The 16,599-nt window shown below is 36.2% G+C and overlaps 1 non-coding gene across 1 annotated transcript; it reads left to right on the top strand.

Moving 5' to 3' along the window:
• Positions 1-13,074: 13,074 nt before the first annotated feature.
• LOC118602322 lies at positions 13,075-13,181 on the top strand. The gene has a single exon (XR_004950669.1). It is a non-coding gene; the product is annotated as a U6 spliceosomal RNA (small nuclear RNA).
• Positions 13,182-16,599: the final 3,418 nt, after the last annotated feature.

Here is a 16,599-nt window from a genome sequence, read left to right as displayed (position 1 = left end):
AATGTGAAGAGCATCAGGATCAAATGGATTCTCTTCCCTTATTATCAATTAGCCTGCTATTTGTGCTTCATATTTAGCCCATAAACTTCTTGTATGGCTTTGTTTTTCCTGGAATTTCAAATTGCTTTTTGCCACCAGCTTTTTGTATGGCTTAATTTTTCCTGGAGTTTCAAATTGCTTTATTTTTTCCTGTATATTTTACCTAGGTTATCATATCAAGTTTTTCCATTTTTTTCTATTGTTTTACAGAGATGCTCTCTTTCTTTTGCCCTTGGGTGATTGCCCCTAATGAACCTTTGGCCTTCTACTTCCACTTAGCCTAATTGTTCTTTAGCTCTGCTGCACCACTGAGAACTTCCCTTTACTCTGCTCCAAGTTTGCAGCCACTCTTCTAGAATTCATGACTATGTTCTTGTTTTATCTTTTTTTTTCCCCCTGGAGAACACTCTTACTAACTAGCTTATGAAAGAACTGGAGGTAAACTTTTAGTTTTTTAATATTTGCAAATGTCTTCATTCTACTTTGTCAGTAGAGCTGAATTTACTTTCTTTCGAACTCTCAAAGGCATTGTCTAGAGTGTGCTAGTATTCTGTGGTATTGATAAATTGAATGGAAGTGTGGTCTTATTCTTTACAGAAAACTAGTTTCTTAATTTCTCTTACCACCAAAGGCTTACTTGTGTTTACTTTACTTTTATTAGCTATATAAACCATCTTTTGGTTAAAATATTTCATGAAACATTCAAGTCATTTCCTATCATCTTTTACTACTTGTTTTTTATAATTCAATTATTTCTTTAAAAAAAGAGAAGAAGAAGAAGAAGAAGAAGAAGAAGAAGAAGAAGAAGAAGAAGAAGAAGAAGAAGAAGAAGAACTTTTTATATAAATATTACATGCACATGACCAATTTAAAAAGTAAAAAGTTACTTGCCTATCTTCTCCCCTAGGATCTTAGTTCTCCCTCCCAGAGGCAGCCACTATTACTCATTTCCAGAAGCTTTTAGACTTTCTTTTTACTTTTAGTGTTACAACATTTATAGATATAAAAATTTAATGAAAGTTGTCAGAATTGCAGATTTTTCTTTCTGAATCAAGGTAAGAAATCAATGAATATAAATATTTTCTGTCAATGACAACTAGGTAGACATGCATTGAGTACCTACTAGTATATGTAGCAGATATTTGGTGTTTTTGTTTGTTTGTTGATGGTTTTGTTGTTGTTGTTGTTGTTGTTGTTATAGCTTTATCGAGATGTGATTGACATAAACTGCACATATGTAAAATGTATGATTTGATGAGCCCATGAAATCATCACCACAATCAAATAATAAATATATCCCTCAACTCTAAAAGTTGTCTTATAGCCCTTTGAAATCCATTCCTCATCCCCTTTCTGTCCACTGGTCTTCTTTCTGTCACTATAGGTTAACTGCATTTTTCAGAATTTTATATAAGTGGAATAATATATAATCTTTTTTTATCATTTCTTTATGCAGCATAACTATTTTGAGATTTGTTATTGTTTATATCAGTTATTTATTCCTTCTGAGTGCTGCTGTAATATTCCATTGTATGACTATACTAAATTTGTCTATTTCCTACTGATGGACATTTTGTACATAATTTTTGTCTTATAGTAAAGCTACTAGGAACACTCAGACACTGTAATTATGTTTCACTGAATTCAGTCTGTAGGTAGACTGAAAAGGCTGTCTATAAAGCCAGGGCCAAAAATTCAAATGCCTACAGGAACCAGACAGAAAATATAAATAAGAAGGGGAAGGAAAGAAGTTTGATGTAATTAAAGCAACAGTTAAAGCCTTATGGAGAATGATAAACTTGGGTTCCGCATTGGGAGGGGTGAAGATTATGACAAATGGGAGAGCTCATACCCAGTCTAAAGTAAGTAGCTGCTTCTCAGAGCCAGCTGGTTGTTGCCATGCTGCCCAGTATTGCCAGGTTTTCTTTTCATTTTTTTCTTTTCTTATTTCCCCAAGGGCAATTACAAATCCAGATTTTACATGAAGTTTCGTGATTTCTTTTTTAATCTTTAAAACGACACTACTTTCTTCCCATTCCAAGTATGGAAACAAATGAAAAGTAAGATTCAGAAATCAGTCAGGAAGAAATCAAAATATTGACTTGAATAAAAATCCTGACATTCGTTTAATTGGCTACTGAATATATGTTCATTCATTGTATTATTCTCTCTCCTTTTGGTCATGTCTGAAAATTTTATAATAAATACAATTTATAAAAGTCAGCTAGAATAAAAGCCAATTAGAGAAAAAGCTTTGGTTTAGCAAATGAAATTGTTAATGGTCCTCTCACCTCAACACACAAATGAATACATCGCCTAGTCATAGGCATAACTAGACAACCTCAGGCCCTTTCATGGCATTCAGGCCTACCCCATAAGCTCATAAAATTGAAGAGCAGAGAATTTGTTGAATTCTACTGACAAACTAGGGGATAAAGAGTGTAGAAACAAAGGGCATGAGACAGAGAAACAGAGAAAGCCCAGAAAGGGCTTAGCCTTTTAAACTGGATTCCTTTTAATCTCGCCTGTCAGAGAAATCATTCCTTCTTTCCTAGGGAGAGATAGACTGTGAAGTTCTCATTCTTTTTCTTCATGGGGAATAGAAAATATCTCTCTTCTATGAAAACAAAAAGAATGAGAGATTTAAATGCTTTACCCTATGATGGACATCATGATGTACTGCCCAGATCCCATGACAATAAGGACTTGTCTCAGGTACTGGTGTGGTGTTGGCAGAGTCTTTGTACCTTAGGGATTGCTATATTTGCAGAAAGCTGCATTGCTCAAGGTTAGGCCCCTTCCCAGGGTGTCCGGCATTTAATTACCGAACAAAGTTGAGGTATAAGAGCCTGACCATCTTAGCCGAGTGGGGACAATTCTGTCTCCTGAGCTCCCTATTGGACCTGCAGTTCAATTTCTCCCTCTGCCCAATCTTGCTTCCCTCCCCTCCCTTCCACAATATTAATTTCTAGGGCACTCCTTAACAAATATCTGCCTGTTAAATTCTGTCTCACAGTCTGCTTCCCAAGAGCCCATCCTATGACAGCTGGTGCCAGGAGCGAGGCCTAAGAAAACAGGCACAAAGATGGGATTTTGGAGCTTGATCATTAGCTGCCCACCTACAATAAGGATCCATATCACAAGATTACAGTCTAGCTGTTAAAACTTTCATGGGTAATAAATCAGGTGGGTATACCAGTGGTACGCCAGTGGAAGGATATGTAAAAACTGGTATGAGGTATTTGAGAAATATGAGAAAAATAGTAACTATAAGGACAATGAAATTGGGTGGTGCTCTGGATTGAATTGTGTCCCCCTCCCCAAATTCATATGTTGAAATCCTACCCTCCCCCCCCCCACACACACAATGTGATTGTATTTAGAGATAAGAATTTAAGGAGGTAATTATGGTTAAAGTCATGTGAGTAGGATCCTTAACTAATAGAATTGGTAGTCTCATAAGAAGAGGAAAAGATATCTTCTCTCTCCCTCTCCCTCACATGAAAGAAAAGCCATATGAGGACATAGCAAGGAGATTGCCTGCAAACCAGGGAGAGAGCTCTTATTGGAAAGCAAAATGGCAGGTAGGTACCTTGATCCAAACTTCCCAGAACTCTGCATAATAATTTTCTATTGTTTAAGCCAGCCAGTCAGCCAGATGACTGACAATTCCTTAACCAGATTGATGCAACGAAAAAAGATAGTGAAAAACTGAGCATGATTAATCACTAATTGAAATCTAAAAGCAAAGACTACATGGTCTCATTAGTAACATACAAAGTGGCTCTCATATCCTGCAATGAGACACTAGAGTAATCGAAAGAATAAACTTAGAGCAGTTAAGCTCCAAGGATTAAACTTCTAATCAATGCAGATATACTAAGCCTAGGTCAGGGCTCTGGTTGGGAAAGAATAGTTTTTGACACATTAGACAAGGATCTTCCCAGAGGTGGCCCACCCTTCCTTATTACAACCTATCCCTTCCTCATTGTTCAGAGATGATGTGGAGACCTTGCCGCATCAAGACAAGTGCTCTCTCTCTCGCTCTCTCTCTTTCTCTCTCGATTTGCTCTCAGGTCCAATAGACCTGAACTGATATTAAGTCTCAGTGTGCTGGGTATGATAATGGAGAAAAGGAACTATACCTCAAAGGAGCTTTAATATCTAGCCAGCATGAACTGAGAGATTATATGTAGGACTGAATTTTGAGGGTGCTGGATTAAAAGGAGGGGAACATAAGAATGTATAAAGGAGAAGCTGGATTTTGGAGTGCCCTCCCAGTATTCAAAATTTAATATCGTAATTAGAACCCCAGGAAACAGGATGAATTTGCTGCTAGAATGGTTTCTAGAAGCATGGAAAAAGTGATAGCCCATATAAGTGAGGTTAAAATTCCGTGATTGCTATGGCAGACAGTGGAAGAAAAAAATTAAGGGATCAGGCAATACATGTTGGATACTATCCTATGTAAAGATGGAAAGCATACCAGATGATTAGTTTACAGAAGGCCAGGAGGCTACTCCATATGTCAAAGACATAAGAAACGTACTGTTGTCTATGGCCATGCTACCCTGAACAAACCTGATCCCATCTGATCTCGGAAGCTAAGCAGAGTCGGGCCTGGTTAGTACTTGGATGGAAGACAACCTAGGGGCTGTAGGAATAAAAAATAAAGGATTGTAAGCTGACAATTTCCTTGCAATCTGTGAGGTCAACCAAGAGTTGCCTTGCCTAAAAATAAAAAAATTTAAAAAAATCAAAATAAAAGAAATGTACTGTTGTGAGGGGCACAAGTCTCATTAAGCAACTCAGTGGTGACTTGCTATGAGCCAGAGCTGATGACAAAGGAAGCCATTAAAGAACTGGGTTTACCGAGAACAATAAGGATAATAGGATCCCCAAATAATAGAGGCCAGGTTATGGTGTCTAACGGTCAGAAACCAAGTTGGATAATTATTGTAATATAAAGTCAGAGGAGCAGTCAGGAGGAAGTGACCCACAGAGATGTATGGAGATAATTTATATAACCCGTGTTCCTAGGGAGAATAAGTAGATGGACAGCTAATGAGGTCACTACTTAGTTTGTGTCATCAGACGAATTCACAGATGTATAGACAGAAGACTGAAGCAGTTACCCCAGTTAAAACCATGTTTACTTGCCAAGTTTCAAAACATCAATCTGTTTTTAGGCCTAGAGCCCATTAACTCAAGTAGAGATCAGGTCCCCATGAGGAAGGAACCTGCAACACCAATGCAAATGTACACAGTAATAATCTCCTTAGTTCTTCCCCAAAGGTTTTCCAGAACCTTTGGACCTCAGACCTTTTACTCAGATAACTGTGTACTGGGAAAATGGGAATACATAACCATTGCAAGGACTGTTGATCACAGAGTATGATTTGACATTGATATTTAAGAGACTCAAAGAATCATCATGATTCTCTTGGTAGAGTTAAGTGCCTAGGGAGGACCAGGTAATAGATGAATTCCTAACCATGGTTCTGGTTACAGTGGACCCAACAGTCTATAGCCCAAATGTTGTCATTTTCACAGTTCTCAAACATATAATCGGAATAGCTATACTTGTTGGCACAACCCCCACATTGGGTCTTTGGCCTATAAAGTAACAGCTATCGTAATGTAGAAGGCAAACTGAAAACCTCTGAAAAAGCCTTCTCCTCTAGCCAAGCCATAAATGGAAAAAACAGTATTGCTGTGGGAAATGGTAGAAATTGGTGCCACTCCTAAAGACCCAAAGTATGAAGGGGTGGTGGTAATCCCTGTTATACCTCCATTTTAGTCACCAGTTTGGTCTCTACAAAAACCAGGCCGATCCTGGAAAAAGATACAAGATATGGTGTCTTTGCTAGAACAGAGTAACAATAGACACAGGTACATGGTATGCAACCATTAATGTGACAAATATGTTCTTTTCCATCTCTCTTAGAAAAGAGAATTAGAAATAATTTATTTATATGTAATAAATAGCAATATACATTTACATTTCTGCCCCAGGGCTTTGTTAATTCTTCTATCCTTAGTAATAACATAGTTATCAAGAACTACGAAGGGTTTTACCCTTTATGTAAACTTATATTACTCTATTTGTTAGTTTGCCACTTTTTGGATGCTGGCAGAAGATATGAGACTCCTAGATCTGAGTCAGAAGACTTTATTGCTTACAGCACAGCAAGCAACGTGAGGGTTATGTTTTCATTGGTTTCCCTCATACACAAAGTACCATGAAGAAGATATGGATTGGTGTAGAAAGACGCTGTACATGCAGTGGGTTTGCATAATGGCTGTCATACTCTGAGTTTAGAGAACTCAAAACTTATCAAACTACCTAAACTTTTCCTCAGAGGAAGATGTTATTTTTATCATACTGGACAGTAAACAAAGCTGTCTTTTGTTCTGAAAAAAGATACCATATCTATCTTATAAGACTGTTCACTATACAAACATCCTTAAAAAGACAGTTCATAACAAAAGTTGTTGGTGTCTGCTCACAAGATGTATACAAGCACAAGAAATCCACGGGAAATTGGCTCCCAACTCTGAACTCTGCCAGTTTGGAGGTACTTGTCTCCAAAGGGAACAAATTTTACCAGTGAACACAACAGGACTCCTGCTGAGCTATAAGCTATGGTACCAACCTAGGCTCTTTGTGTTCTTTGAGTACAGGGACCAACAGGCAAAAAGAGGAGCCACCACCCTGGCACAGAAGGTTACATAACATGTAAGGCATGGTAGAACATGGTAAAGGCATGGTAGAACATGTTTGGCATTCAGGTGATCTAATTGGACATCTCTTGGTGCACTCTTGGCCAATTTTGACCTTATGTGGACAAGCGTAGAAATCTCATCCCAGGAAGGGCTTAGCGATCAGGAGTTTATACCCTTCAGGGATGAGGGTTGGGTCATACCACCTGGTAAGTCTGAGACCAACAGAGGTGATAGCTGAAGGTAAGGTAGATCTAAAATGGATAGAGGAGGAGGGAGACAATAAGTATCAGTTGTAGCCCTGACACTAGCTGTAATGCCAGGGTTTGTAGTTTGTTCCATTAACCTTCCTTTTTAAAGTTTCCCACAGAAAAAAAGAGGCCCATTCTAATCATGATGTTGCTGCTCCCAAAACAAATATGAAGAAATATATCTGAACAGAACAAGGAGTAGACTGTGATATGTTGCCTAGATCCCTCTTCAGTGAAGGATTTGTTACCCCAACGTCTGGAATGCTTTAAGTTCCTTCAGGGATTGCCTCAACTCCAGAAAGACGTGCCAATTCCCGGGATGGCCCACATCCAATGACTGATCAGTGCCAGCATATAAAAAGGCTTCACTATCTCAGTCCAATTTAGTATAATACTGAAGGGCCATTTTGGCACCAGAACTCCTTATGAGGTCACTTGAGGCTCTCATTGAATTTGTATCCCAGTTTAACTTCTTCCACTGTTTAATTCTGCTTCTCTCCCCTCCTTCCCACAGATATTGATACTAGAGGCACTCTTTAATAAATACTATGCCTATTAAAATTCATCTCAGAGTTGGCTTCCCAAGGGACCCAATCTGAGATAGCCATTTATAGTATATCCTAATAACAGATTACTATGTACTATTAAAAAGATACTGGACCTCCATGTTATCAGTTGGCTTAGAAATAAACATCAAATTAAACAAAATCAGGTTAATATATACCAGGGAAAAAATCTGGATGTATATTTTAGTATTAATGGTGAGTACCTGCAGATAGTGATTTTTATTTTCCTTTTTACCACTTTCTGGTATTTTCTGAATTTGAGTATTTAACATATGTTAATTTTATAATCAAGAAGTTCAACAAAGCTATTTTCATTTTTGAAAATCAACTCTATATTAAATAGATATTCTCTTCCATACCTGGAACTGTATATTGGTATAGACATTCTGGAAAATAATTTAAACATATATATATAAGGGCCCTTATATATATATATATATATATATATATATATATATATATATATATATATATAAGGGCCCTTAATTTCCAGTAATTCTACTTTGAGAAATTTATCCTAAGAAAATAATTTAAAATGAATTTACATAAATTAATGTAACTGAATATGTACAAAGATATTTATATATATAGTTTTATTTATTTAGCCAAAAGGAAAAAATAAACAGTATGAATGATGCACACATATACACAGATATGTGTGTATAAATTTTTATAGCCATTCAAAATATTCTTTGTTTTCAAAGAATATTCATTGACATGAAAAATATTACAGCACAATAATAGTAAAGAGAAGAAATTGACAAAAGATTATACATACAGTTTGATACCAATTTTGACATTATGTTGGGGATTATTTCTTATCACTATATGCATGTGGCCGTGTATGTATCTACACACATGTACATATATTCACACTAAAAGAAAAGACTGGAAGAAAATATATCAAAATATTAACAGTGGATATTTCTGAATATTAGAAGTTCAGGTCCTTTTAAAAATCTTTCACGTCTTCTAATTTAAAAAGTAATATATATGCACGCGGTTATTAAAAAAAGAAAATTATACTGCAAAGGGGTATCTGTAAGAGATACTAAAACTTCCTCATTTTCCAAACCCCAGATCCCTTCCAAACAAAACCATTTTTAATGTCTGATTCCAGAAATATTCTGTGCTCATTTTAGCATAAAGGTATATAAGTTCTCTTCTCTCTTTTTGCAATTTTTTTACACAGATGAGAGTGTATACTATTAACATTGTCTTATTTTTTTTCTTTTTCTATAACAATTTAGCTTGAGAGTTATTTATCCATATATCTATTTTATTGTAGAGATGTAACATGTGAACATATTTAGGCTGTTTACAGTCTTTTACTCTTAAAACATTCTTATACATCCACCTTTTCATGCACATGGGGCACACCTGAAAGATAAATACAATTGCCAATTCAAAGAGTATATAGATTTAAATTTTGCATCATTCTTTTTAATTGCCATTGAAAGAGATTACAAATTTACATCCACAATCTATGAATAAATAAATAAATAAACAAACAAACAAATAAATAAATAACCAAGCAGGATACAAAATTAAAAATGCACATGATTTTATTTTTCCTAAAATATTGAACTGTATGATATGGAGCATTAGAAAATCCTACGAAAATATTAACAGTAGATATCTCAAGATATTAGAATTATAGGTGATATTTATTATAGGTGATATTCTCTATTTTTATGTATGTTCCAAATTTTCTAAAGAAAATTTGGTTCAGGCCTAGTCTTCCTGCGCTCCCGGAGACTAACACTTGAGATTTGGGACACTTCTAAGATAACTAGCATTAGGGGTTTGGTGTGTTTATTAGTTATCTGTTGCCATGTAAAAATTACTCCAAAACGGTGGCTAAAACAACACACATATATCATCTCATATTTTCTGTGGGTCAAGAATCTGGGCACAGCAGAGCAGGGGCTTCTACTTCACAGTATTTCGCAAGGCTCCAATCATGGTGTTGGCTCAGGGTCTGCGATCTCATCTGAAGGGTCAACCAGAAAAGGATCAGTTTCCAATCTCACTCAAGGATTGTTAGCAACATTCATTTACTCATGGGCTGTTGGACTAAGGGCTTCACTTTCTTGCCGACTATTAACTAGAAGCTCCCCTCAGTTCCTTACCACTTGGGCCTCTACTACATGGCTGCTTGCTTCATCAAAATGTTCAAGCCCAGAGGCAATAGAGAGAATCTGCTAGAAAGACAGAAGTTACAATCTTTTAAAACTTAATTATGGAAGTGACATCCCATCACCTATGCCATAGAATCAACTCACTGGATCTAGCCCACACTTTTGGGGAGGAAATTATGCAAGGGTATGAATAACAGGAGCTGGGGATGATTGGGGACCATCTTAGAAGTCTGCCTACCACAGTGGGACAAGAGGGAGGTTTTCACGATAGCCAGAGAGTGGAACTGAAAAGAAGCTGAGGCATGGGGAAAGCTTGCAGTCCCCACATGTCTAGGTGGAAATGAGGCCCATAGCCCAGCACATAGAAACTAAGAGTAGGAGACTAGTAAACAGGAACAAGCAGCAGAAAGTTCTACAGTAAAATACTGTACAAAATGCAGTTATGTTTGCTGCACATTTTTTTTTGCCAGTAGAAATATTGGCATACACACACACACACACACACACACACACACACACGTATATACATATACATACATATATGTATATATATGCTATATTTCTATCACATTTTTGCAGGGAAGTGAAGTTTACATGTCACTAAAACACAGAAGTATTTCTCAATTTTTCTTATGTTGCCGACCATTGTTTTTTTCTCCTTCAAGGGCCTTACTTTCCCTGGTCATCTCTGAAATGCAAGTGTTACCTAGGGTTGAGAGTTGTACTGTTTGTTTGTTTTTTCCCCTACCCCTCATTTTTCTCCCTCACAGTTCCTTCATTCTCACACTATTAACAATGCAAGAAAAAATTCCAGATCTACTTCATTAGTTCTCACTTCTCTAACTGCCTATTTGAAATACCCAGCTGTTTCTTGGAACATTGCCACCAAAGTGTAACATCAGAATCCTCAACTTAATGTGTCTCAAACCAGAGGCATTATCTCTCCCTTAAAATCAATCCTTCAAATGTAAACACAAAGGAAATCATTAACCACAGTAATTGATTAACTGTGGAGAAAGGGATTAGGTCTTCAGAGTGGGGGAAATTCTTACTTTTAATGTTAAAATTGTCTATTTAATTCTTACTTTGCACAAGGAGCATGTTTAATATAAAAATAAAATAAATAAAAAGGGATCATATTTTAAACTCAGCCAGCTCTTCCTCATGCCTTAAGCGAAGATATTTCTGGTCATCATCCCCCATTCTGGATCACCTGGACTCTGACTCTTCCATGATTCTCCCTCTTTCACGAGTGTCTAAAGTGATGGACAAAGGTGTCACTTTCTATTGTGACAATGATGAAGGATGATCAGAATGCAAACTAGAGAAATTCATGATGAACTTAATCAGAACAGGACTATGGTCAGGGATGTAAGGCAAAAATTCTTGAAGAACCTATTGATTTTGATATCATTATGGTGGAATTTTACATTGTTCTGAGAGAGAAAAAAACCACCAAATGAAGTAGGCAGGAGGAATGAGCAAGTGAAAGGATCATGTGGTGAGTTTCTCATTGGTGTTAGGGTCAAGGTCTAACGATGGCACACAATGGCAAAGACAGATTTACCATGAAGTCATTAGAACATGAGCTTCAGGGACCCTGACGTGCACAAGCTTCTTCTAGAGCTCCAGGAAGGACCCTAGCAGTATATTCTTATAATGCTATATTATCTTCTCTTTTATTTTATTCTGTTGAATTTGCCTATAGTGGGTTCCTAGATAATCTAAATACTTGATTAAAGTCTTGTACAATTAACATTTCCTGCAGCCCCTCTTTTATATCTTTAGAAAACTATTTATTTTCATTATTTAATTATAAACTTGGTTTGTTTTGATCATTTGCCACTTACATGCAACATGAATATTTTCACACCTTCTAATAAGGGCACATATTTAATTTCTCATGATAAATCTCTTATTTCCTAAGTGTGCCAGATGCAAGAAAGTGAATGTATTACTTCTTCCTCTATTATTTTCACTTATTATCATTCTTGCCTCTCAAACTCTCCCTTATTACTTTAAGAACTAATTTTCTAGTTCTAGGGTTGGGAGCTTAGAAGCAGGTTCTTTTTCCTCTCAAGCAGTGGGCTTTTACACAAAGATACAGACTCAAAGAATATTAATAAAGCACAAGCAGACAAAAATTCTATTTCTAGTCTTCTTGATTCTTATGAGTTGCAGTGGGAAAGATAGAGGACAATCCTTATTCAAAGAGTGGTGTTAAGGGTGATACCTTATCATCATTCCAGGCAGGGTCCAGCATAAGGAACATAAAATCTTGATGACAGCCTTTGGGGCCTCAGAATATGGGTTCTGTTTTTGTAAACCTTTCAAAAATAAGATACGGATTTTCCATTTTTAATTCTCTTGTGTCACACTTCTTGAGTTGTGTAATATTGGAGTGGTCATGAGCATTTTGGGGATCTGGTTAACAAGATGGAAATAGTAAGTCCTTACCTATCAATAATTGCTACAATTGTAAATTGATTAAATTCTCCGAGTAAAAGGCACAGAATGGCTGAATAGATTATTTAAAAACCAACTATATGCTGCCTATAAGAGTCTCACTTCAGCTGCAAGATCACACATATGCTCAAAGCGATGGGATGGAAAGAGATATTCCATGCAAATAGAAACCAAAAGAGAACAGGAGTAGCTATACTTATATCAGACAAAGTAAACTTTAAGTCAAAAACAGTAATAAGAGATAAAGAAAGTTATTATACAATGATAAGGGGATCTATTCATCAAGTGGATATAACAATTATATATGCACCCAACATCAGAGCACCTAAATATATTAAATGAATGCTAACAGTTCTGAAGAGAGAAATAGACAATAAAATAGTAGTAAGGGACTTCAGTATCCCGTATTTAACAATAGAAAGACCATCCAGACAGAAAAATAATAAGGAAACATTGGACTTGAACTATATTTTATACCAGGTGGATCTCATAAATATATCCGGCGCATTCTATTGAACAGCAGCAGAATACACATTCTTCTCAAGAGCGCATGGAACATTTTCCAGGACAGATCATATGTTAGGTCACAAAAGAAGTCTTAGAATATTTGAAAAGATTCAAATCATTTCAAGTATCTTTCTGGACCATATTGGTATGAAACTAGAAATCAATAATAGGAAGAAAACTGGAAAATTCACAAATGTGTGGAAATTAAACACCATAATCCTGAACAGTCATTGGGTTAAAGATGAAATCAGAAGGAATATAAAAATATATCTTGAGACAAATGAAAATGGAAACACAACATACCAAAACTTATGGTATACAGCAAAATCTGTGATAAGAGGGAAGTTTATAGCGATAAATGCTTACATTAAGAAAAACAGAGTGCTCGCTTCAGCAGCATATATACTAAAATTGGAACAATACTGAGAAGATTAGTATGGCCCCCACAGAAGGATAACATGCAAATTCATGAAGCAAAAAGAACACAGAAAGAAAACAAGAATGATCTCAAATAAACAACCTAATTTTACTCCTTGAGGAAGCAGGAAAAAAAGACCAAACTAAACTCAAAGTTAGCAGCAGCAAGAAGGAGATAACAAAGATCAGAGCAGAAAAAAAAAGACAATAGAAAAATAATAGAAAAGATCAATGAAACTACGAGTTGGTTTTTGAAAAGATCACCAAATTGACAAAACTTTAGCTAGATTTATCAAGAAAAAACAAAAAGGGCTCAAATGAATAAAATTATATATGAAAGAGGAGATATTCCATCTGATATCATAGAAATACAAAGGATCTTAAGAGACTGCTATGAACAATTTTATGTCAACAAATTGGACAACCGAAAACAAATGGATAATTTCCTAGAAACATTCAACCCACTAATACTGAATCATGGAAAAATTTAAAAAACCGAATAGACCAATAACAAATAAGGAGATTGAATCAGTAATCAAATTCTCCCAACAAAGAAAAGCTCAGGACCAGTTGGCTTTATGGGTGAATATAACCAAACATTTAAAGAATTAATGCCAATCATTTCAAACTCTTCCAAAAAACTAAAGAGGAAGGAATACTCTTGCACTCATTTTACAAAACCAGCATTACCCTGATACCATAGCCAGATAAGAATAAAACAAGAAGAGAAAACTATAGGTTAATATCCCTGATGAATACAGATGTAAAAATTCCAACAAAATACTAGCGAACCAAATTCAACAGTGCATTAAAGAATCATGCACCATGATCAAGTGGGATTTATCCCTGGATGCAAGAATAGTTCAACATACACAAATCAATAAACATGATGCACCACATTAATAGAATGAAAGACAAAAATGTTATGATTATTTCAATAGGCGCAGAAAAAGCATTGGCAAAATTCAACATACTTGGATAAAAAAAAAAACCTCTCATAAAATTGAGTACAGAAGGAACATATCTTAGCATAATGAAAGCTGTATGTGACAAATCTACAGCTAACATCATATGCAGTAATAAAAGGTTGAAAATTTCCTTCTAAGAAGGAAGAAGACAAGGGTGCCCACTCTCACCACTCCTATTCTACATAGTTCTGGAATTCCCAGCCAGAGCATTCAGGCAAGAAAAAAAGGCATCCAAATCAGAGAAGAAGAAGTAAATGTGTCTGTGTTTGCTAATGACATTTCTTATATATAGAAAACCTTAAAGATACCGTCAAACGTTTTTAGAACTAATAAAATAATTTATTAAAATCTAAAAAATCAACATACAAAAATTTGTTGCATTTCTATAGACTAACAGTAAACTATCTGAAAAAAAATTAAGAAACAATCCCATTTACAATAGCATCAAAAACAATAAACCACTTAGGAATAAACGTAAGCAAGGAAGTAAAAGGTCTATACAATGAAACTATAAGATATTGGTGAAAGAAACTGAAGAAGACACAAATAAATGAAAAGATCTTTCATGTTCATGGATCAGAAGAGTTAGCATTGTTAAAATGCTCATAGTACCCAAAGCCATCTATTGATTCAAAGCAATCCTTATCCAAATTCCAATGGCATATTTCACCAAAACAGGAAAAAAATTTTTTTTTTAATTCATTTGGAACCACAAAAAAAATCCCAAACAGCCAAAAACAATCATGAAAAAGAACAAAGCATAAGGAATTCCTGACTTCAAACTATAATACGGATTTATAGTAACCAGAACAATATGATACTGGCATAGACACATAGAACAGTGGAATGGAATTCAGAGACCAGAAATAAAACCCACCCCTGAAGGGGCTGATGGCTGGAGGCTGCCATCAGCACTCCTAGCATCTGGGGCAGTAATCCTACATTGAAGGGATCTCGGTGGCATATCACCATGTTTGTGACAAAGGAGTAAACTCACAGAACTGCATGGCCCAGCCTTTGACATTGTATTTTTAAAAAGTAAAAACAGTTGGAGAATCCTAACTTCAATTTCAAAAGTTCTATTCTAATTTCTGATGCATTGCTATTTCCTCCAAAATATTACTTATACTTAGAGGAGGATATGTCTCAGAAATAATGTTTTCAAACTTTGAAGTATGAAGAAGGGAAAGAAGAGTTACCCCAAGGTAGCCAGCTGGCTAACAGCTCGAAACTTGACTGTCTCTTAAAATTTAGATCTTGTAATTTTTAAAAAATTGGTGTTTTCTCTTGTACTCTTGATTCTGGTACTATCCTTGTTTACTTACAAAAATTCATTAATGGTTAATTCTTCAGTCTCCTTGACAACAACAAAGGAACATGAAGTATATGTTTCATAATCCTTAATGGGATCTCCTCCTGGCCCTCAGCCTGCTGGCTCCTCAAAATGCAAGAAATACAAAGCCAACAGAGCCCATAAGTGAGTGCAGCACAGCCTGCATTCACAAAGGGTCTCTCTCCTTTGCATGTAGCCAAGAGGCAGAACTGACAGATCTGCATGGAAGCTGGCCCTCTTTCTGTCCCAAATCTGTTTTGAGTAGAACACGCAATCACTCTAAGACTCCATGGAGAGGTGGCACAGGGCCCAGGACGTGGTGACTTCCAGGACCAGTGGGAATCTAGAACGATATCTTACATATGAAAAAGCTCCATAAACTGGGACACACTGGACAATCACCAGACAGAATTTCTGTTTTTGTTTCTCTTACTCTTTCCTTGGCAAAAGAATTTTAGTCCCTTCCAAGAGCTGGGATAGCCAGGTGCCCTGAACATGCCCTCAAATTCAGTCACAAGGTTTGGATTCTAATCCTCAATCTCCTGCTGCCTTGATCTCATTTAATCTCTTCTCCAAAGTAAGAAAATTGGATTCCATGACTACTGAGTCCTCTCCCAGCAGGGTTAGCCGATGTGTGCTAAATGGAACCAGACACATTGGGGTGATGGACGCACTGGTATGCAGAGGAAAGAACACTAATTAGAATTTAAAAGACTCAAACCTTGATTCATTTTTTCATTAACCAGTTGGGTGATCCTGGGCACACCATTCAAACTCTCTCAATCTCCATTGAAAAATGGAGATAGTATAGCATTTTATAATACATACTCCAAGACATACTGTGAGGATTAAATGAGATAATTTATATAAATTACTTATTAGTGTCTGGTAGCCTTCTTACTTAAGTATCTCTAGGTCTGGCTGTGGCAGAAAGAAGTTAGTTGACATCATTTTGCTGTTAGGCTAAAAAATTCAGCACTCGCTATAGGTAAGCTTCACCAGCTTTGCTAGGGTTGAAGCATAAGTCTGAAGAATGATGTTTTTAAAGTGGACCCTGAATAGAACCAAAGTTCATGCATCCAGTGGAGTCTCAAGACAGCTGGTATATTATGAGTCCTGATGCACAAAGCTGGGTCCACCACATAGGTCCCCTTTCGAATTGAGGGGAAGGCTAAGGATATTTCAGTA

This window comes from Rousettus aegyptiacus, unplaced genomic scaffold, assembly GCF_014176215.1.
Source record: "Rousettus aegyptiacus isolate mRouAeg1 unplaced genomic scaffold, mRouAeg1.p scaffold_m13_p_4, whole genome shotgun sequence".
Classification (NCBI taxonomy): domain Eukaryota; kingdom Metazoa; phylum Chordata; class Mammalia; order Chiroptera; family Pteropodidae; genus Rousettus; species Rousettus aegyptiacus.
This window is presented reverse-complemented; position numbering and strand designations above follow the sequence as displayed.